The 22,215-nt window shown below is 42.7% G+C and overlaps 1 protein-coding gene across 1 annotated transcript in view; it reads right to left on the reverse strand.

Annotated features, from left to right (window-relative positions):
* LOC124795404 overlaps positions 1–22,215 on the reverse strand; it is a 332,223-nt gene that overhangs the window by 225,245 nt on the left and 84,763 nt on the right. The gene's annotated exons all lie outside the window — the stretch shown is intronic.

Consider the following 22,215-nt stretch of genomic DNA (forward strand, 5'->3'; position numbering starts at 1 on the left):
GATTCCCGGCCGTGTTGGAGGTGTTCTCCAAACGTGGATTGTGTGTTGTTTTGTCGCCATCATGTCACCATCAGCGACGTGCAAGTCACCCACTTAGCATCTTCTGAAATAAGACTTGTAACGCGGCGGCCGAACTTCTCCGGATGGAGCTTCCAGGCCAACACTGCCACACGATCGTTTAATTTTTTTTCTTTTGAGCATACAGATCTCTAAGCCATAGAATGTGTTTAAAATTAGTTACAGTAGGAAACTGTACTACTAGTACATACGAATGAAGAGCGACTACGTGCAAATAATACTTTATTTAGCAAATGAACGTAGATTAAAAAGATTGTGTCAGAAAGTAAAAACTGAAATATTTCATCCCTGAAAAAATAATTCAAAGTGCGAGTTATCACAAATTTTCTGCATGTCATTGTTCCAAATTTACCTTCGAGGACACTTTTACTTTGGCATGCTTGGAAGCCCTTTCACAATGCCACTGGATCAAAATTTATTGATGTAGACACTCGGCAGTGCGGTAAAGTGCAGCACAACAACCAAAACATTCTCTTTTTCTTACACTATACAGTAAAACATATGTTACATTTACTTACGTTCAGGGTCCACTGCATTAATTTTCGCTACAGTTTTCTGTTCTCCCTACCGCCTTACAGATAATTGTTGCAGAAAGTGAAGAAAGACAAGATCAAAAGATTAATGTCTCTCACTTGAGATACGTCATCTTGATATCACAGACAGAATCGTCAGTATGCATACTATGTGGCGTGAGGAAATATAATGCCTCCGTATCTTTTATGTGAAAACACTAAAAGTTTTTTAGATAAAACAAATATTACTAAGACGCTAGAACTTTATTCTTCATGCCTACGTACTTGCAGCCCTCTGGCGCTAGAGGGCTCTGAATTGTAGAGTGTAACAAGTTGGTGTACAATGTAACTACGAGGGGTGTGTAACGTCTTTTCAGATCTTCGGTCTTGGCTAACACTCAGCAGTAGAGCAATGAGATTGTTATTTCTTATGTATAGGTATCAACGTTACAAACAGAACATTGATGAACTGAACTCGCGACTTGTGCCAGATATTTACTTCTCCAAATGTCGTAATTATGGGAGCCTTTATATTTTATGGAGTAACAGCTTTTTCATGAGATGAGAAAACATTTTATTTTCCAAGCACAGATCAAAAACTAACAAGAATAAACAACTCGTAACCAAGCCGACTACGGCAAAGATAAATATCTATCAGCTGCAGCTATCACCCGCTGTTTTTGGCGCAGTGGATAAATGACGTCGCCACATCTGCCCCCCCCCCCCCCCCTCCTTTTGAAACCGGGTACACCAGGTATGTGGGGAAACTTGCACTTGATTTTTCTACCAGCTCTCGTGAAAACATCTGGTGCAGGCAATGGCTGCTCCTGTTCTGCACTGACTGCTTCGTTGTCCTCTTCTGAAACCGTGGGCTCGGCGAGACTATCTGCTGTTTCTTTGGCCTCCACGTTTGAGGGTGATTTTGCAGACCGCGAAGGAGTGTACCCTCTTCGGTGTAAGCAGGTTTAAGCCGCTCAATTGAGACTGTCTCTTCTTTACCATCCTTATCGATTTTGAAGCTGTGGCTTCCTCTTGTGATTACCCTGTATGGTCCAGAGTAAGGCGAGACAAGCGGCGGGCGTACCGTAACATCTCTAAGCCACACGTGGACGTTGCTTGCCTGTCTTTATGTACAAACACTCTCCGGTCTCCATGTCTGACAGGATTAGTGGGTTTGATGTTTCTCATTCTAACGCTGAGTTGTCTCGTGAATTGCGTGCATAGCTCAGGGGCGAACGACTGTGTAGATGCTGGAACGATAAATTCTCCAGGAACCCTCAATTGCTCGCCATAAACCAATTCTGCGGAAGAGCATTGTAAGTCCTCCTTCACGGCCGTTCTCAATCCGAGTAGGACCAGCGGTAGTGCTTCAGGCTATCAAGTGGAACTACACATTAATGCAGCTTTGAGCGTGCGGTGTAGTCGTTCCACCATTCCATTAGTAGATGGATAATAGCTTGTGGTGCGTAGGTGGTTGCACCCACACAGTAGTAAAAGTTCATTGAAAAGTTGGCTTTCAAACTGCCTTCCGCGATCTGTTGTTATGTTTTGCGGAACGCCAAACCTGGAGAACCATGAATGTAACAGTGCTTTTGCAACCGACTCCGCAGAAATGTATTACAACAACTTCTGACCACCTGGTAAAACGATCAATGATTGTGAGCAAATAGCGTTGTTCTGAAGAGCACGATAGCGGGCCCACAATGTCCACATGTATATGTGAAAATCTTGCAGATGGCGTCGGGAAGTCAGCAATAGGTGCAAAGACATGTCTGCTGATTTTATTAGGCTGGCATGTTAGGCATGCACGCGCCCATGCACGACAATCTTTTTGTATTCCAGGCCACATTACTTTGAAGGAAACTAACTTGGCTGTAGCTCGTACCCCTGGACGTGATAGGTTATGTAGTGCACCATAAATCTCGCGACGATACTGTTCTGGTATGTAAGGTCGCTCCTTTCCTTTTGCTAAATCACACCAAATTCCGTCTGGAACATTTGGTTCAGACACACGTCTGAGCTGCAGCGCAGTTCTCTGTTCCTCTATTAGACGGCGCAAGAAAGGATCTTCTCATTGTTTAGACACTAACTCGGTCCAACGAATTGAATTTAAACTGGCACAATTCCTAGACAGGCAATCTGCGACCAGGTTGTCTTTTCTTGAAATGTGACGCACGTCAGTTGTGAACTGTGCAATGTACTCGACTTGCCTGCACTGACGTGGTGAATTGAGCTCTGTGTCTCGTTGAAATATAGCTACTAACGGCTTGTGATCAGTAAAAATTGCAAAGTGCCTCCCTTCGACAGACGTGCGAAAATGCTTTATGGCTAAGTAAATAGCAAGCAACTCACGGTAAATAGCACTCCATTTTTGCTGCTGTTTAGTCAGGTTTTTAGAGAAAAATGCGAGCGGCTGCCATCTGCCATCAACTTCTTGCTGTAGCGCTGCACGCACTGCTGTTTGGCTCGCATCAACCATGAGCGCTAAAGGAGCGCTCAATCTTGGATGTCCCAGTAGTGTTGCCCGAGAAAGACATTTCTTTAAGTCATGGAAAGCTGCTTCAGCACCTGGACTCCATGGAATTTTACGATTTCCTGTTGTATTTTTACCTGCAAGTAACGTTGTGAGTGGCTCTTGGGCGGCAGCTAATTTAGGTAAGTGACGTCTGTAATAGTTGAGCATGCCTAAAAATCTGCGAAGTCCTTTGTAAGTTGTGGGAAGGGGCATCTGTTGTACTGCTTCAACCCGCTCAGACAAAGGTGACAGGCCTGCTGCTGAAACCAAATATCCCAGGAACTTAACCTCGCGTTTTCCAAACGTGCACCTTGTTTCGTTAATAATTATACCATACTCCGTCAGACGGCGGAAAAGCTGCCGCAGATGTCCGACATGCTGATATACAAAACCAGAGAATACTAAAATGTCGTTCTTATAACAAAATACGAATGGTAATTCTCGAAGCACCTCATGCATGAATCTTTGTCATGTTTGGGCAGCGTTTCTGAGGCCAAATGGCATAAAATTGTACTCAAACAAACCGAATGGTGTGATAACTGCTGTTTCTTTAATGGCAGATGGAGCCATGGGAATCTGGGAAAATGCTTTGGCGCAATCAATCACACTAAATATTTTGGCATTGCTAATCGTACTGTTAAAATCAGTCACATTGGGTATTGGGTAGCGGTCGGGAATTGTGCGGGCATTGACCGCCCTGTAGTCTCCACATACTCTCCATGAATTGTCTTTTTTACGGACCATGTGAATTGGAGATGCCCATGAACTATCAGACCTACTTACAATACCTGTTTTTAGAAGTCTGTCGAACTCAGCTCGCGCCGCGAGCAGCTTCTCTGGAGGCAGACGCTGCGTGCGGAAGGCAACGGGTTGACCTTGTGTCGTGCTGATGTGGTGTTGAGTATTGTGTTTGCATTTCCTGGTTGCGTTGACGGGTTCGGTAAGTGCTGGAAAGTCTTGAAGCAGTTTACGAAAAAGTGATTCCTCCGACAGTGCTCTGATATTGCCTACAGTATACGAATCGTTACGACTGTCGGGTGTCTTCTTGCGTGACGCACACGTGTGCGCCCCGCTTAGTTGCGGGTACGAAATCGTATCACAATATCCCGACGCGGATGACGCGGTAGAGGAGCCGGAAATCTTCGTGCGGAAAGACACGGGCACATCGCACTGCACTTGAACCGACGCGGAAGACGCAGTAGGCAATATACCCTCTGTGGGAACTGTCACCAAACGACGGTTAACCAGGTCGGGCATAAGTCGGTAGTTCCGTAAAAAGTCCGCTCCAATTATAGGATTCGGCACATCAGCAACCGCAAAAGTCCATTTTGGATGGAAGTTGGAATTCAGATGTAATGCCAACTGTTTCTCACCATAGGTAGATATTCTGGAATTGTTTGCCGCAGTCAGCACATGTTGCGTTGTTGTCGTGAGTATATCACCTCTCTTAACTTCTCACCTGAAGAGAGGTCCAACACTAACAATCGGTGTGATTGGTTGACTGCAGATACCGTGGCGTTTTCACCTCTTTGAATCACGCTATGACCCGGGCGCCTATGTTGTTGTTGACGAACGTTAGCGCCCTTTAACGCCCGCCTTTTAAGTTTGGGTAGCTGCATGGTTGAATACATTGACGGGCAGTGTTACCGAAGCGTCTGTGGTACCAGCACCATTGATCTGTCAAATCCTGTTGGATAGCATTTCTTCGTCTTTTCCAACTGCGACTTCGTAGCTGCTGGTGGTGTGAAGTTACTTGCACGTTGAGTTTTGCCACTTGCGCTGCCAGTTGCTGTATGGTGGGTTCGGTCGATGAGCACTGCTGTTGGGAAGTATTATTGCATGTTCCTGGTTCACTGACGTCAGATTCCATCACACTACACGTTCTTGGGCCTCTATCCTGGCTGTAGTTGAATTCGGAACACGCAGAAACTTCGGTTAAGGTGTTTGCGATGGCGTCTGCCTTTTTTGCTGAGACTTGCAATGGTAAGTCTGTTTATGCTGCAATGACGGCACGGATGTTGGCAGGAAGTTTACGAAGCCATATTAGACGTAAAGACTCTTCAGGTAGGAGTTCCGGGCCGGATAATGTACGTAAGGCTTTGAGTACTTGTGACGGAGTCTTGTCGCCCAAATCTTCGTATGCGAAAATTTTTTGTAGTCGCAAATCTGGTGACAACGTATAATGCTGTATGAGAGCTTCCTTTAGTACAAAAGTAATTTTGTTGCGACAAGGTTTCTTCTACTTGCTCTATCACTTCTAAATTTAGATGTGAAACCATTATATTAAATTTGTCAATGTTGTTAGACACCTCACGCTGCCGAAATATGCATTCAGCCTGCGTAAACCAAAGCTGGGGGCGCGTCGGCCAGAACGCGGAAAGCTTAACATTTCCGTGTCGCGCGTAGGTACTCCCATCTTTTGCATTAACATCTGTCGTTCCGTTTTGTGGCGAATCAAATGGCGTGGACTGCGATCCTTTGTCGAACAGACTGTAGTCTTCAATCTTGATTCCACTGCCCCATGCTTTGTCTCTGAATTCATTATTCTCGTCGGTATATGTATTTTCTTTATGCTTCTGCTACGATTTTTCGGGGTCACCACTATGGGAGCCTTTATATTTTACGAAGTAACAGCTTTTTCATGAGATGAGAAAACATTTTATTTTCCAAGCACAGATCAAAAACTAACAAGAATAAACAACACGTAACCAAGCCGACTGCGGCAAAGATAAATATCTATCAGCTGCAGCATTCACCCGCTGTTTTTGGCGCAGTGGATAAATGACGTCGCCACATAATTAAATCGTCTATAATCAATGGTTTATCAGTTGCTATTTAAATATTAATGATAAGTTCAAATTAGTTCCAGCGATACCAAATTCCCTATAGACTGGTTGTAATCTCAAATCTTTAATCAATCGTAACAGTGTTATTAATTCCTAACATCAAGGAGTTTCTATATAAGCGCCGAGCGCTTCAGTCAAATAATATCGCAGCACGTTATCTCTATAAATAATATTGTAAAGCTTGAATGATGAATGTGTGAATTGACACGATATGCTGGTTTATTACACAATATTAGTCACTTCCTAACAGAGCCGTGAGGAAGAAGCTTTCCCAGGCGTTGCGGGGAATTATAAATTATATGCTTCGTAACTATCGCCAAGTTCCATAGCCCATTAGTTATTACGAATGAAATTGTCTGTCTGTGTTCACTTCCTAAATAGTGTTAACTTCAGGTTATCTAATTAAAAGTCACTTCTGTCTAATTTATGCAAGTCCTCCATCTGAATTCTAAATAACGTAATATTTGTAGTCAAAGTATCGTTTCACTGCGTCATAGTAGATCGCAATAATCAATTCTGAAAAACAATCTAATTGCGCCTACATATACGAGCATTCAAAAGTATGACCTGCTTTGGCTAACTCTCGTAACGTAGTGACAATGGATTGAATTATCCTTAGCCATTACTCACGAATCTCAAATGGTACTCACACGGAGTATTCTTTAGGAACGTTGGTTCTACTTTGCGAATTTTAATTATAATGATTTCGCGCTTTACTATGATTTTGAATTTTGAGTTTGATTTTACTGGAATCCTATCTTGCTGTCGTATGTTAATAAATTACTAAGTATTGGATTCCTGATTCAGTTATTGGTTAATATCCAAATAGTAGTGTTAACTGGAAATTTGTTTGCTTATTAATTTTTCATGGAATTTGGAAATTGTTTTGGGGGAATCTTTGGGAATTTTGGAGCTAATTTTTGATTTTCATTTCTCGTCCGAGGAAGTGGCGTTACAGGTGTTCAGTATGTAATACAACGCATTCTTTTCTGAAAACAGGTTGCTTTTATTCAGAATTCCAATACACCATATTATTCCCCAATCGTTTGGCTACAAAACCCCATTTTTCAACATAATCTCCGTTCAATGCGACGGCCTTACGTTGCCTTACTGGGAGAGCCCGTATCCCCACATGGTACAACTGTACTGATCGACGTCGGAGACATCATCTTGCTGCACCAATAACCTCCCCATCATTCACATACTGCTTCCCACGGAGTGCATCCCTCATTGCTGCTTTTGTCTTCTGTTAGGCGACGAGGAACCCAGCGGGCAGACACCTTTGAGTACCTCAACAATTGGACGAGTGTGTCGGCAGAGACATCTAATTGTACAGCGAGGTGTTTGATTGCTATCTGTCGCTCACTTCTAATGAGAGTGTCCGCAGGTTCCATCATTGCAGGAGTCACAGCTGTGTGAGGGTGGCGGGCACACGGGTGATCGGACAGGTTTACGAGACCTTGTTGCGATGATGACAGACGCCACGCTCAACGAATCAACATGCTTTTATTCACTGCCAGGTTTCTGTAGACATTCCGCAAGTGCATATGAACATGTGTGATGCTTCGGTTTTCTGCCAAAAGAAAGACAATGACAGTTCTCTGCTTGGAATGCACTTCCGTTACAGACGGCATTCTGAGGCTTACCTATAGTGTCGCCACGTATCGGACCTTCATGAAACGAGACATGACGTCCCACAACAAATACCGCATTTGTAAAGCGAAATTTGCCGAAAAAAAAGTGTTACATTGCTTACTGAGCGAGCCTCGTATGTCGTTGCTTGAGAAGCAGGATGCTGTAATCCAGTTTCGAATTGAAAAAGTTCGTCTACACGTGGAGTAACCTCTCCTTGAGCGCCACAATGGAAGCTAATAGCCGCGCCGAGTAGCCGCGTGGTCTCGGGCGCCTTGCCATGGTTCGCGCGGCTCCTCCCTCGGGCATGTGTGCGTCTGTGTGTTGTCCTTAGTGCAAGTTAGTTTAAGTTAGATTAAGTAGTGCGTAAGCCTAGGGACCGATGACCTCAGCAGTTTGGTAGCATAGGAACTTATCACAAAATTTCCAGGCTAACACACGAGCGCTGCGACATTTCAACAATCGGGTGCCTCGTGTTCAGTGTCATCGATCATCCTCTTTACAGTCCCGACCCAGCTCGATCTGATTTCAGCCTGTTTTCTAAAGTTAAAGAACACCTTCGAAGATTTCACTTTGAGAATGATGAAACGGTGCTGGCAGAGATGAGGTGTGACTATGTCAATAAAGTCAAGCTTTCTACAGTGACAATATTAACAAACTGGTCTCTCATTGTAAGAAACACTTTCGTTGTCAGGTGGCCATGTTGAGAAATAAACATATAGACATGAACAATAAACTTGTAGAATGTTAATAAACTGTGTTTCATTTGGAAAGCTTTAGGAGTTTTCACATAAACAATTTGGAGGCATTGCTTTTCAGCGAGTCCTCGTCCAATTTTGTAAGGAACCACGTTTTGTGAACAGTGTTTAGAGCTCACATTTAAATAGTGAGTGTCAAAATTAATAAACAAAAAAAAATGGCTGTGAGCACTATGGGTCTTAACTGCTAAGGTCATCAGTCCTCTAGAACTTTCAACTACTTAAACCTAACTTAAGGACATCACACACATCCATGCCACAGACTGTAGCGCCTAGAACCGCTCGGCCACCCCGACCGGCAATTAATAAACAAAAATCGTTTTCAGTAACATCGATCTGTAAAACAAGCAATTTGCAAGAAGACTGTGATTGTGTGGTTAGGAGTCGACTACAACTGTACAAGACACCGGCCGGGGTGACCGAGCGGTTATACGCGCTACAGTCTGGACCCACGCGACCGCTACGGTCGCAGGTTCGGATTCTGCCTCGGGCATGGATGTGTGTGATGTCCTTAGGTTAGTTAGGATTAAGTAGTTCTAAGATCTAGAGGACTGATGACCTCAGAAGTTAAGTCCCGTAGTGCTCAGAGCCATTTGAACCATTTTTGTACAAGACACGCACCGGTGGCAGTTTTCTTTCCAAACTGGATCTCAACCGACAGACACATCACAGATTAGGTATGGTGACACACTGCGAGATGCAGCTTACTGCGACTGTGCCACCGTACACGAACTGGAAAGCAGTAGCGCAGCCTGCTATGTTTAAAAGTTTCTGAATTTTGTGTAAATTGGTGCTGTATTCAAATCTGTTCATACTATTTGTTTATGTCTTAATAATGTTTCATTATTTTTCATACTACCTGTGTTACGTATGCAGATTAATGATATATGTGATTCTTGACGATATAATGGTTACAGTTTCTATAAACCATTCTGGAAAATACAGAAAATTCTATTTCATGGCCCATTATTCTCACCAACGCATTTGACTCTCAGCTTTGCGTAATATGGCGCACATGCCATTTTCTTGGCTGGCAGGCAGACATTGACAAGTGTGAACTCACTGAGTGAGGATTTTGCTTGTTCTGACAAGTCTTGTGTTGGTGACATCGGCAACTCTGAGAAGGCACACGTACATTTTTGTCGAGTTTGCAAAATATGATACGCTTGCAAACTGCGAAAGTATTGACACGCTTACTAAGTGAAAAGATGCATAATAAAGCTAGGTAGCGACTTGGAGGAAACTACTGATGTTGAACTGTCTTAACAGTTGTCCAGTGCTTTCTACGTACGGACACATACACAAGTCTCCAAAAATGTTCATCTGACACAGATTACTGTTAAGTGTTATACATTTCATCTGTTTATTACTTGCTGTAACTGAGAGATGCCTTTTCCTCATTCAGTGTTACAGAATCTGAAGCAACTCGAGCACGACGTATATGCAGCGGCAGCCGCCTCCAAAAATGCGTGACGAAATTCAGAGCTGTGGTCGTCATCATTGTCGTCTGTCTGAAGGAGTGCAACAGCCTGAGACCGACTTGAGTTTTTGGACAAGTCGTGATGGTCCGATAGAAATGATCACTGATAATATTCGAGACCTATCTCTAAAATGCAACCTATGTCAGAATCGTCTGGTACATTTTTCACATTACCACCTCTGATGCCACACTCAACAACATACAGTTGTTCGGTGTCCATAATAATTTGCAATTTTACACTAGTAATTTTCATCGATGCATCCCACGCCAAGCTAGATGAGATCACATAGTGCGCTGGATCTAGTTCATATGTGAAAATCTTCAAGCACATAGGCCAAAAACAAGACATCGGACTTCAGATATAAGCCAGTGTAATCTCTTGCTGCCTTTCATTCAAATAAACTCCACACTTTCCATGCTCTTTCATAATGCATATGCGTTGTTTCTAAGTGTTCTGGTAATCCAGTTGTTTCAGTGGACAGAAAGCTTTTGAACGCCTCAGCTGACGGCAACGGTTCTTCGTTAGTTACATGATCATGTTTCTTATTTGTCACCTTAAATTGCTCGCTGTCGAAGGCAATACACTCTTGTTATTTTCAACCCATCAGGTTTTAAATATGAGACCCTGAAACGCGTACAGCGATGGCGAGGCATGACAGAATCTCTGACCAGAGAGTTATTTATCGTTGCTAGTCTGTGCTTGAACGCGCGAGAGTTCAGTTGCATGTAGGGAGTCGGCAGTAGCAGTTGCGGTCGAGCTGCGACAGAGTTCAGTTGCATGTAGCGAGTCGCGAGAGCATGTAGTAGCGCGCGAGAGACAGTCGGAGTTGTGTGTGAGGAGTCGGCGGGCGTCGACATGGGACTCTGGTCAAGATTCAGGACGAGGTATATTTTTTAAATAAGGTAATGAAGCAGCATTGCGCTCATCTGATAATGTAATGCATCTTAAGTGTAATTAATTTGTTCAAGAATCGCCCCAATAATAATTTTGTTTTCAAACCAAGCATTTTAACAAAACAAACATTTTATTGAAAGAAAATTTCCCATGCATTTCCGTAAAGAAAAAATTTACTTAAGTTCAAAGAATTTTTGCGATGCATTTCCTCCAAGCTATGGCGAAAAATAAGAGCAGATGCAGTTTTACTGAGGTAAGAATTTGAGTTTAATTAGGGCCTAAGATCGACATTTCGGTCTATTTACGTTTTCATTGTCACTGAGGTTTCATTATCATTGAATTGTCTTTCATTTTTGTGGGGAGCTTACACATGGCTCAGATTGCTATTTTTCATTTAATTGTCATTGTCAATAAATTATTTTATTTGCTGGGAGGTTATACTAGGTTCTATTCTCGTTTACATTTAAATATTGTCCTTCAAATTTCTCTGGGGAGGTTACAACCCATTTTTCTAGAGAGCATGCCAGAAAGTTGCAAACAACCTAAAAACCGAAATGTTATGTCGCTATGATAGCCCACTGCAACACCTTTAGTGAATTTTTCATATTTTTCAATCACAAAAACATGTCTTCGATTTATTATAGTAGTTTCTTAACCGTGGAGCTGTTCTTAATCGTAAAATGTGCATCGTAATTCGTTAGACTGTGAAACGAAACAGGCATCGCAGAATTAGGTGTTTGATTTAAATTGCATCTGTCACGAACAGCTCTACAAAATGTGCCTGTGAAATGGCAGCGATCTCTGTGTTGCACACCAGTACAAAATGGTTCAAATGGCTCTGAGCACTATGGGACTAAACTGCTGAGGTCATTAGTCCCCTAGAACTTAGAACTAGTTAAACCTAACTAACCTAAGGACATCACAAACATCCATGCCCGAGGCAGGATTCGAACCTGCGACCGTAGCGGTCTTGGGGCTCCAGACTGCAGCGCCTTTAACCGCACGACCACTTCGGCCGACGCACACCAGTACACTTGAAGCGTTCCTTACAGATATGGTCAATTTTTGACACTTCTTCCTTTTCGGACTAATAATCATTTGCTTGTTCCGTAACAAGTAATTTTTTGTGCACTATGTCATAACATACGGCTGCTTACTGCACCTCTGTACAGTTGAAACTGTGAATATTCGCACTGTAACTATAGTACATATATTAACAATAGTGATCATAAATTGCATTAATACCTGGTTGCAGCAAGCATTCGATGTATGCGTGAATGACAAGTAGTAGCTTTAATTGTTTGTTATACAAGTCGAACTTTATACGCTGTTTCTCTAACAGATACAGCATTCCATTTGTAAATAGAAACATAGCTCGCTCTCTTCATGTACGAGACATACGAGGTTTAGAACTTAACTAGTGGCAACTGTTTAGTCACAACCGATACGAAAGAGTTACAGGTTTGCACTTGTTACTGTCCTTCAAAGTAGTCACCAGCGTTGTGTAGAACCCGTTGCCAGCGATGTGGAAGGCGTAGTATACCGTTAGCAAAGCGTGTTCTGTTGATGGTGCGAATGGAGCGGTCTACTGCCTGTCGAATCTCTATAACAGTTCTGAAGGGAATGCCACCGTCAATGCACAGTATTACTGTTCGTTCTTGTAGCACCACCTGCGACCAGCTTTGCGAAAGAAGCGGCGACACTTTCTGCGCAACCCACCCATCATTTTGCACGACAATGCGCGGGCGCATACAACGCAAGCTGTGGCTTCCCTGTTCGGTCGATGGGACTGGGAAGTACTGTACCATCCACTATACTCCCCGGACTTAAGTCCTTGTGACTTTGATTTGATTCCGAAGATGAAGCAACCACTTCGTGGCATTCGCTTCAGAACTGTTTCAGAGATTCGACAGGCAGTTGACCGTTCCATTCGCACCATCAACAGAACAGGCTCTGCTAGGGGTATACTACGCCTTTCACATCGCTGCCAACGGTTTCTACTCAACGCTGATGACTACTTTGAAGGACAGTAACAGGTGCCAACATGTAACTCTTTTGTATCGGTTGTGGATAGATAGTTGTCACTATTTAAGTACCAACCCTCGTATATGCAAGATGAAGACGGGCTTCTGACGGAACTGTCAACGATAGTCGACTTCTCATCTTGATTCTAAAACTTGCTGTGGAATCAAAAGGTGTGCAAGTGTGGGTAAATGAATTAACAATCTACAATAAGAAATAGATAATAGTGTTACATACGGAATTCTGAGTCAGTATGGGGGGCGTGCTTGGAGAGCCTATGGGTAAGGTGACTCTTCTCTATAAGCATGAAATCAGAGTTGGAGTCCTGGTCTGTCGCTTTAGGTAATACATCTATACCACTTCAGTTAAGCGGGAAATTCAGGAATAAATTTCATTCAAAAACGTCTACTCTCGGTAAAACGGAAATACCCCGATCGTTCAATATTAGTTGGAGGCGACGTTAACCACCCGAGTATAGACTGGGACATCTATGGATTAATTGTAGGTGGTACAGAAAGACAGCCTTGTGAAGCATGTGTTCCAAAAACTATCTTGGGAAGTTAGTTCGACAGCCCACACGCAATGGAAATGTTTCAGACCTTGGACATAAAAACTGGCCTGACCTTATCAACAGAGTCAGTACAGGGACAGGAATTAGGGATCATGTTGTCACCATAGCACTGATGTTAGCCGCGCGGGGTTAGCCGAACAGTCTGAGGCGCCGCAGTCATGGACTGTGCTGCTGGTCCCGGCGGAGGTTTGAGTCCTCCCTCGGGCATGGGTGTGTGTGTGTTTGTCTTTAGAATAATTTAAGTTAAGTAGTGTGTAAGCTTAGGGACTGATGACCTTAGCAGTTAAGTCCCATAAGATTTCACACACTTTTTTTTTGAGGCCTGATGTTTATTAAAGTTAATAAATACATCAAGGAGGGTAGGAGAGTATTTATGCTGAAAAGATAAGATAAAAAGCACTATACTCTGGGACATTCGATCTTGATCCAGCTACTTAGTCCCTGTTTTGAGAACGTTGTGACATCGTTACTATAGACCGCTCGCTCACAATTGACTGTGTTTCCCTCGATTGTGCGCACGCCGGTGACGTGAGACAGGCGAGTCCATTTGCTCGGAGGTAAGGTAGGTATGTCAACAACGTGTGCTATCGGCGACAATAGTAGATTCTATTGCATAGTATCTCCACAGCAGTGCTGCCACTATTTAAGTTCCAACCTACGTATATTTATATTTGATGAAAACTTCAGTTCGCCGGCCGATGTGGCCGAGCGGTTCGAGGCGCTACAGTCTGGAACTGCGCTACCGCTACGGTCGCAGGTTCGAATGCTGCCTCGGGAATGGATGCGTGTGATGTCCTTAGGTTAGTTAGGTTTAAGTAGTTCTAAGTTGTAGGGGACTGATGACCTCAGAAGTTAAACCCCATAGTGCTCAGAGCCATTTGAACCATTTTGAAAACTACAGTTGCAAAAATTGAAATCTATTCTTGAAAGTCAAATTAACTCTAACGGTTTTACATGTGGTTACTTAACTGCTTCGGAGGAATCGGGAGGACGGTAAAAACATCTGATAATTAATTTCGGTTCACCTAAATCTGTTACTCGCGTCCAGATAACTTCACATTCAGATACAATTTCGACCTTGATAGACACAATATTTTTGTCGACTCCAATGAAGACTCTCCTCCAATGTCGTCAGATCTGTCTTTTAGGTATTCGTTCCATACCTCTTTAAATACCTTGGAGCCTTGTACTTCGGGTATCATTCAGATCTCGGTTCCGAGAAAATTTTGAGTTCGACAACTTTTCTGGAGGGCAGTAAATTCAGAACTTTTTACGAATGCTTTGGCAATTTACTGTTAAAATTTTGACAGTTGAAGTGTCTTTATTCTGTACATGATCTGATTTCATTACTTGCGTACTGACTCGCAAGGGTTCACCAGAGGACGTAAAATTATCATCCAGAAAAAAAAAATCATGTGCGCTGCGCAAGTACTCTGCTAAGGCGTAGCTGCTTCCTGTGTCGTGTCCCAATGACCTATCAAAGTGAGTCCTGCAGTTTTCCACCCTATTACACAGGTCCAGAGAATCGATTAAACCTTTGGCTGAAAACCTCTGCTCGGCTGCAAACCAAATGACTCCGATCAATTCTGGGTATGGTACTGCAAATGGTCATACCTGCTTTCACCCTGCGAGCGAGGCCAGCAGCATTCACGACTTCTATGAGCCGTCTTTACAAACCGAAGTTGGCTTCAAAATCCAAGCGGCTAGCGAAATTGGTGCTAACATGAGCCACAACTTGTAGAAAACTGCACCTTACAGCCTTGAGAGTCACGGAGTTTGCACCATCTCGAATGAGGGCCTCCAAAACATACACCAGGCACAGATAGGATTTCTATCCAGCCTTGGACGCTATTTTTCCAAGAAGCTCCATAACGCGACTAACGCCGGAGCCCCAAACATCTAGAAAACTCCTCTCCCTGTGTGCCTGCTTGGACCCTGCTGAAGGAATGGCCATTCTCCCTCACACTGTGAATGGATGAGGCCAGACAGCCAGTCCTCTCATTTACTCTGCCTTGAACGATGGTGAACGTTGATTTCCTGTGTTGTGTACACTGTAAGGTGTCTCGGTAGCGGAACTCATGGTCGAAACAGGCGACACCTGAGGTGTTCCTTTGGAGATACCGGATTCTCCGCTGCCGCTATACTGTGACGCCTGTAGGAGACTGACCATGGCCAACAGTTCACGAACTGCTACTCCTGCATCGGCATTCAATGCGCACAGACCCTGTCCTTATCACTACTACTGTATTAATTTAAGAATTAAACTATAAGAGCATACAGAAAAAGCTAAATACAGTACTCTTCTGGTGCGCCGCAAACGGAGGCTAGCACCTGATCGATTATTTGTCCCACATCACTCTTGTTCTGTTCTCTCATAAGGTTGGATGACGATGTGATCTGAGACTAACGCATCTGAAGACTCATCTTTGCTCAGTGTTGGGCGAGGTCTCATCTTCCTTTAGATTGGCGAACAAACTTGTCGCTGGAGACAGTCGTTTCTGTAGACCTGACAGCCTTGCCTTTGGCAGCACTAACTTTCCTAGACTATGCTATCGCTTTTTGGTTCGGATATCATTGCATCTAATTTCCTATTTCAGAGTTACACTACCTTCATATAAATCTCACCTCAAATGTTAATATTCTTCCCATCTCTTGTTATCGAAATAACCAAGTCTCTGCCTCTTTCTTAGGTTTTCTGACTCTGTAAGGGTTCCACTGTTTTCAAGATTTGGCAAATTTGTTTTATTTTAGCTCTTTGGGCAGTTGCTATTGCTGGTACCACAGTAATCAACCAATGTAAGGGAGGGAGGTGATATGTGCTATCTGACTTGATTGGCATAAACTTTGTCCTGTGCTTTATCGTAGTTTTGCTGTTTGATCATCGTATTTTCTGCATTGGAGACTGGGAACCAGTTCAGCATTAACCTAAGCGAGCATGCAAAACGGCCTACAAATTACATTCAGTCTATATGGAATACCAGATCAATGGTAACAAATCTGCCAGACAATATGATCCAGGTCTTGCTCACATCCCTGTCGCACAAGTGATTACTCTGCATGTTACTCTACATGAGCTGGTCTGAGTACCGCAGAACAGTAACAGTTTTTAGAAGATGACATGCATTCAGATTTTTAGTTTATGTTTCCACAAATATTCCTCCAGCATTAATGAAGTTCTTTGTATTTCTATTTTTTATGTTGTACATCAGCATTAAACCTGATAACAGATGTAGTCCAATATTCATATTTCAAGAATTCATCTGCTTTGTTAAATCAGAATACTATAACTGAAATGTTTCAGTGTGGTGTAATAAAATTGCACACACTCAAGTTGATAATCAAACGAATTAAACAATTAAGCATAATAATTAAGAAAAGTAATTAGCTGGAAAATGTGCTAATTGATGCAGTATTTTATTACAATAGGAATGGTGAAAACAGAATAACGATCGGAGTATATTTAGGTGAGATATTTGAGTTTTAATTTTGCGAGTCTATCAGAATTCACTTGGCGGCGGCTGAAGTGCGAGGGGGTAAAATAGCGCGTTCGGGGTTTGGTGCGGCAGATGGCACTGGATATTGGCATGTCAGCGTGGTGAGCTAGGTATGTGTGGCCTGGAAAGTGGATCAGCAGCCGCAGGGATACAGGAGAAGGATGTGAAGTCATAGTTAAGATGACGCACATAGGGGTATTTTGACCAAAAAGCTGACTAAAAGTCCACTTTTCAAAAGCGAGTAATTCCAAATTGCATAAATCCTTGTGATAGCCTGATACATGGGGCATTACTGCAGCAGTGTGTTATTGGCTTACTCCGCATCTACATGCGGTAGAGCTAGTCTATACATACATCTCGCTTGCATTGCATTTGTAACCTCTCTACTGGCTTAAAATCACTTTGCATTTGTGAATGTGTTAAAATGGGTTTTTATTTGAAGTGTAGCGAAAAGCAATATGGACTTCGAAAATCCGGATATCTACCATTATTTATAATTATTTTCATTCATATTATTTACTAATTTTATTAGTAATCATTTTTTTATAATTCATGGTGTGTCCCTGCGTATTTGTTAACAGAATGTGATAGAATAATCATTCCTCTACTGGAAATTTTGAAAAGTTGCCGCTGAGTACTGCACTTTGATTTTGTACAGTTGTTTACATTAATGAATACTAGCTATGAAGAATGTCATCTCCAAAATGGTATCTGAAAGCTTTGTTTTTATCCTAGAACCTTCGACGGTCAACATTATGATAAAAAAAGATCTCTATGACCTTATGAAGGGATGTTCTGAATAATAGTTTGTAATAACATTGGCCTTTATGGAAAATTATATCTTATCAAATTGTGCCTTCCCTGATAAAGGATGGAAAGGTTTTAGACATAAGCTGTCTTATATAACGTCACAATTAAAGGAACGATGGACTGCTTCATATAAAGTTGAAAGTACCTTCTTAGAAGAACTAACCATAACTGGCTGCAAAATACCATTAAAATTCCATATTGCAAAATGTAAAGACATTAGGCAGTTTCACAGTATAGAAAATACCAAACACTACTTTTTTGTCAACTTGTAGTACGAAATACTCCCTCCCCCCCCCCCCCCCCCCGCCCACCCTTATGTGCAATGATTCCAGGAGCAGAAATCTTGTGGACGAGTCCATAAACGGACACAGTTCAAGGGAAAAATTTGCAGTTTTTATTAAACTAACTCTTAGAGTCTGTCTTCATGTCAATCAAATATAGAGAATGATACACTTACGAGCAGAGTTAATATTTGGTAAAGCGTAGTGTCTGCCGTGACTGCTACCAAGAACCGTGAGTAGTCGGGCGACACGCCATTGCTAAGGAAGACGCGACACGAAGGTTAAACTGTTCAGATGTGCTCCGAAGGCCGCTCCGTCTTGATTGCACAGTAGGCTTTGCTAATGCTCACACTGGGCTAACAACGTTGTCTAAGTAAAGTTGCGCAGGCAGTGAACTTTATGAATGTGTGTTAAGCGTATTTTGGTTGGTGACAAATTGCTGACACTTAGGTGCAAGTAGATAGTGAAGCTTACGTCGAGTGCGGCGCATAACTCCAGAGTATGAAGGTTGGTTGGCGACGGCATACTATCGAGCTGTTACCCATTCAAGTGTTGTAATATTGTCGTCACTGATGACATTTTGAAGCGATTTGCAATTTAGTTAATTTCGTCGTCTAGGAGAATATCTAATTAGTTATTTCTGGCTTTTCCAAACTACCATGTTGAGAGTTACACATGGCAGAGAGCACTAATTGAATCTTCCCAACATAGTTTAGTTGTGTTGAAGCGTTTATACCACGTACACTCTTGAGGGACTGTAGTTTTCGTGTTTGGATTTTGAGCCACTGGTATCAGCACACACGCATTTGCGCAGGCTGTGTGAATTCTGATAAGCGCCAGCCGTGAACTTTGTAAATGTGTGTTAAGTGTATTTTGGCTGGTGATAAACTGCTGACACTTAGGTGCAAGCAGATAGTGAAGCTTATGTCGCGTGCGGCGCATAACTCCCGAGTGTGAAGGTTGGTTGGGGACGGCGTACCATCAAGCTGTTACCCGTTCAGATGTTGTAATATTGTCGTCGCTGGTGACTTTCTGAAGCGATTTCCAATTTAGTTGAATTTCGTCGTCTAGGAGAATATCTAATTAGTTATTTCTGGCTTTTCCAAACTACCATGGTGGGAGTTACACATGGCAGAGACCACTAATTGAATCTTCTCAATATACTTTAGTTGTGCTGTGGCATTTATACCACATACACTCTTGAGTAACTGAAGTTTTCGTGTTTGGCTTTTGAGGCACTGGTATCGGCACACTCGCATTTGCGCAGGCTCTGTGAATTCTGATAAGCGCCAGCCTTTATTCGGTTTCGATGTAATTAGGAATGTACATCAAGGTATGTTTGAGACAGCGTAGTTCCACAATACAGACAGCTTTTACCAGAATTAGTCTCTATTTATTTGTTGACGTACTAAAATTCGTCAAGTGTGGTTGTGTTGAAAACTTAGTTAGGCATAAATCACGTGTAGGGTCAGGGCAAAAAACCAGGTAAGTCACTTTGTTGAATTATGCTACAGCTCGATTCAGACGGATCATGTGCATCGGGTGAGAAAATAAAATAATAAACAAGCGAATCCAGATATATTAGCACTCAAGATTTGCTGTAAGGGGAAAGAGCAAGGTAAGTCAATTTTTCACGGGAAAGAAGCAGGCAAACCAGTGGTAGCTCATCCGGCCCCGAGAGGACAGAGCCAACGAAATTATTGCGCCATCTCTCATCCCACTAAATATGAGGTAATGAAAAACAAGAAGAAGGTGCCTATCTGCATTTACTTTGTGTTGTGACTTGGCAAGACAACCAAGCCACTAGGACAGGAAGCCGAAAGGCACGCGTTTAAGCTCACGCAGGCTGGCGTGAGGTCCGGAAAATGACAAGGAATTGAGACTAGCAAAAAAGGTACATAGCTGCTGGAATACTTAACTTTAATCCATAATTGGTGAACATCGGTCTGACGGTACATGCATCACAAGATAAATAGCAATTGATAATGGCGCCTTGCTAGGTGCCGGCCGAAGTGGCCGTGCGGTTAAAGGCGCTGCAGTCTGGAACCGCAAGACCGCTACGGTCGCAGGTTCGAATCCTGCCTCGGGCGTGGATGTTTGTGATGTCCTTAGGTTAGTTAGGTTTAAGTAGTTCTAAGTTCTAGGGGACTAATGACCTCAGCAGTTGAGTCCCATAGTGCTCAGAGCCATTTGAACCTTGCTAGGTCGTAGCAAATGACGTAGCTGAAGGCCATGCTAACTATCGTCTCGGCAATTGAGAGCGTAATTTTTCAGTGAACCATCGCTAGCAAAGTCGGCTGTACAACTGGGGCGAGTGCTAGGAAGTCTCTCTAGACCTGCCGTGTGGCGGCGCTCGGTCTGCAATCACTGACAGTGGCGACACGCGGGTCCGACGTATACTAACGGACCGCGGCCGATTTAAAGGCTACCACCTAGCAAGTGTGGTGTCTGGCGGAGACACCAAACTTTGCAAAAAATATATGCCTCCTAAATATAACAACCAGTGATGTTTGCTTTAAACGGCATCTTTCGATGTATTGATTCAAATCCCAAGTCCTTGTAACAGGAGAATCCTTTTCTTATGTTCATCATGAATGCACTGCGACAAAGGGCACAAATGAAGTGACGTCTTCCATTTTCACTTCATCACTCATGCCCTGGAAGACGACACTGAAAAGCTCTATGCTGGTTGTCCTAAAAGGAACGGACCGCATTTAGGAATACGGCAAGAAAGACCATTCATAGCAAAAAGTCTAGTAAACATGGCCTCTAAACAATCATATTGAAGTTGGAGCTCTTATGCTAGTCTTTGCTTACAAAGCACGTGAAAGTTTTACTTGTAGCACCATCAGAATTACACAATAGAAAAAAAAGAAAAGATAAAATTGTGTTTTGCTCAAGGCGGAGCCACTCGAAAAACAAATCTATGGGCTTTAAAATGCAAACCTTACGAACTGTGAGCACTTCTTCATCTTCAGTATTGTGAATCAACTCTCTTCTAGTTCAAGCTCTTTGCTTTCCATGTTTTGAAGAGAAATTATATGGACCAAAACAAGGAAAAATGTCTACCGCTACCAAACGAGCTGTGAGAACTTGTTCAGTAGAAGAGATGTGTTTCACAGTAGCGAAGATGAACAAGTGCTCATAGTACTTAAAAAAATGTATTTTGGGGCCCATGTTTGCTAGACGTTTTCTTACTTCGGATGATCGTTCCTATCATAGCCCTCAATACTGGCCATTCCTCCTGGGACACCATGTACATTTTGAGATTCTGCTGGTGCTCCAAATAAAAACTTCACCGTCTTGCCCTTCAATCATGATGTAACTCTTAATAAAATTAGTGACCTGAAGAAGATCAAAATTATACTCCCTCTGGGTGCCTTTGGAAGCACCTGAAGATTTCAAGGAAATGACAGAGGCATCCAGGTGTAAGCGTCTCGTTTGACTTTGGTCATTGTTAATTAAGAAATAGAAAACCCTGTTAGACTCAAAGTACGCTGCAAAATGGCCTTTCAAAACTCTCATCTGAATCTACATACTGGCGTATGCTAAAATAGCAAACGATTTATAGCGGAGGAATTCAAACTGGCGTCATAAGGACACCATGACATTGTCAACCAATGGGTGCACTTTCCGAACCGCCCACAGCTGCTTCTAGTGGTATGTTTAACTTCAGAATTCCTTACTTTTCTAGTGAACAGTAGCGTTGTAGTTACGGTATCTCCTGTTTGCTGTAATATAACTCCAACAATTCCGTTCTTTATTCATCAAGATCTCGCTAATAAGGAGGTATTGAATAGAATTGGAAAGAAGAGAAATTTGTGGCACAACTTGACTAGAAGAAGGGATCGGTTGGTAGGGAATATTCTGAGGCATCAAGGGATCACCAATTTAGTATTGTAGGGCAGCGTGGAGTGTAAAAATCGTAGAGCGAGACCAAGAGATGAATACACTAAGCAGATTCAGAAGGATGTAGGCTACAGTACGTACTGGGAGATGAAGCAGTTTGCACAGGATAGAGTAGCATGGAGAGCTGCATCAAACCAGTCTCAGGACTGAAGACCACAACAACAACAACATTCAAGATCTCCTTCCAATTTTCGGGCTAAAATATAATAATTTGCAAAGCCTGATTAGTCTTTCCCATCCTGGTGCTGTGATGTTCTTCACCCAGCTGCACCACAACTATATAAATGTGATATGAGTAGTGTCGCTATATTAGAACAAGACATTCGTTTCTCCTTATAGAGTGACGTTTGACTGCGTTTTGGGAAATTACTTCATTATTAGGATATTCTGCTTGCCAGTAACACTGTTTCCA

The sequence above is a fragment of the Schistocerca piceifrons genome, chromosome 4 (genome assembly GCF_021461385.2).
Source record: "Schistocerca piceifrons isolate TAMUIC-IGC-003096 chromosome 4, iqSchPice1.1, whole genome shotgun sequence".
NCBI lineage: Eukaryota > Metazoa > Arthropoda > Insecta > Orthoptera > Acrididae > Schistocerca > Schistocerca piceifrons.